Source organism: Portunus trituberculatus, chromosome 3 (genome assembly GCF_017591435.1).
Source record: "Portunus trituberculatus isolate SZX2019 chromosome 3, ASM1759143v1, whole genome shotgun sequence".
In the NCBI taxonomy this organism is placed as follows: domain Eukaryota; kingdom Metazoa; phylum Arthropoda; class Malacostraca; order Decapoda; family Portunidae; genus Portunus; species Portunus trituberculatus.
This window is the reverse complement of record NC_059257.1, coordinates 1,088,656-1,090,611: the sequence shown is the minus strand read 5'-3', so window position 1 is coordinate 1,090,611 and position 1,956 is coordinate 1,088,656.

The following is a 1,956-nucleotide window of genomic DNA, read 5'->3' as shown; positions in this document are numbered from 1 at the left end:
ACTATAAATAAAATTGCCTGCGCCGCTAATGGGTGGAAGTTGAACAGTGCTTCACATACTCAAGTAGACTTACAGGTTATATATATATATATATATATATATATATATATATATATATATATATATATATATATATATATATATATATATATATATATATATATATATTTTTTTATATTTTTTTTTTTTTTTTTTTATTTTTGCAACATGTGTGTCTGGTAGCGATCACGTTTTCTTTACTCAGTGGTGGGGTATTGTTACCCTCATTTCCTCTGGTGACAGTTGACAGTTTTGAATATGTTTGAAGTGACCGTAGGTTCTCCTACTACGCAGTGTTTTTGCATTATTTTTACATTCTAATGCTTGGAAAACATACAGATCCCACTTCAGGAATCATTGATCTTTACAAAGCTGGGCACAGCAATGGAAATTTTTCAGATCTGAAGCTTGAACAGTACAACCTCGTCCAGATTTAGGGTTGGCGGGAAAGTCTTCGCTCTGTGAGCAGCCAGGAAACAAAATTGGTAGCATGACCAGGAATGTGCTAAAACGACAAATTGACATCACTCTACCATTACAGCAAAGGAATTGCAAACCCAGAACTCTTCTCTAATGTGTCACTTGTACTGTGCAGGAAACTTTGCAAGACCTTGTACAGTGCTACCCTGCTTACGACCACTAATTAATGAACGCCAGCAGAAGATTGTTCCATGAAATACGATTGGCCTCTTGAAAATGCTACTGTTAATGTGACAGCATCTTCTGTGTAATGGAGGAACGAACTGATGTCCGCCCGGTTCAGACTAAACCCCCGACAAAGACCACAAAAAATTTAATAATTTATGTTTTACATACCATGGTGTTAATTTAGTCATTCTACAACTGTTAACTTGTGTATTTTGAACTTCTTTGACCATCTGATCTGCTTTGCACAGATTTTTACAAGAGCAACCTGCCACACGCCAGAGAAGTAACATAGTGGCTTGACGATTGTGGCATTCAGAGAACATGACTCCAGGTATATTTCTCGACATCACCCAGAGTCTGGGCCATCTCCAAAGCAAACTTCTGCGCTGACACCTCCATTCTCTAAACTGAGGTCACTCAGTGCTAAGAACTTAATCCCAAGACTTCATCTTGCTGACAGTGTCAGTCCTTCAAATGGTCATTGAAACCTATGCAACAAATACTTTACATGGTAAGTGTTGATTTTTTGTTTTTGTAATGAAAATGGTACGTCACATTTATCTTCATTTTTACCGCAATGATTATGCGCAGACTGTTATTTATATATATTTATATATATATATATATATATATATATATATATATATATATATGCCTTTTTTTTTATAATAAGACTTTCATAAATCTATACACCTCTACATTTTACATAAAAGTGTATGCATCTTTATATTGCGTAGGTGTAATCAAGAATCATTAAATATCCTTTATGCAGTGACCATAATTACTTGAATTACACGATGATAGGTTTGTTCACTTGATTTAAGGATTATAGAAAATAACAGCAAATTTTGATCTTGTTATATATTAGGAGCCAGTTTGTAGTGATTACTATTATTAGATAGTCTTTCGGTACATTAGAAATTTAGTGGTCACTTGTGAACAACTTTGTCAACAAATATACGTTTGTGAACATTGGGTTCTGTGCAAGCGCAGTTCGAGCCCGGGCAGTTGTTGATAGCTGGACATCTCCGAACACAACACCGGTGAACAATATCATTACACTTGCTATTCATGGAATGCATGTATCTAAATGCATCACTGATATAACGACATTACTCATCTGGTGAATAACTTGTCTGCATCTATTCTCTTGTTGCTTCCTACGTATTTCTACCCCAGATGGGAACCGCCTTGTCGTGGTGGGGGGGGGGGCTTGCGTGCCCCTGTAACCTGGCGAGCTAGGCTAGAGGGGCTTAGGCCCCTGCTCTG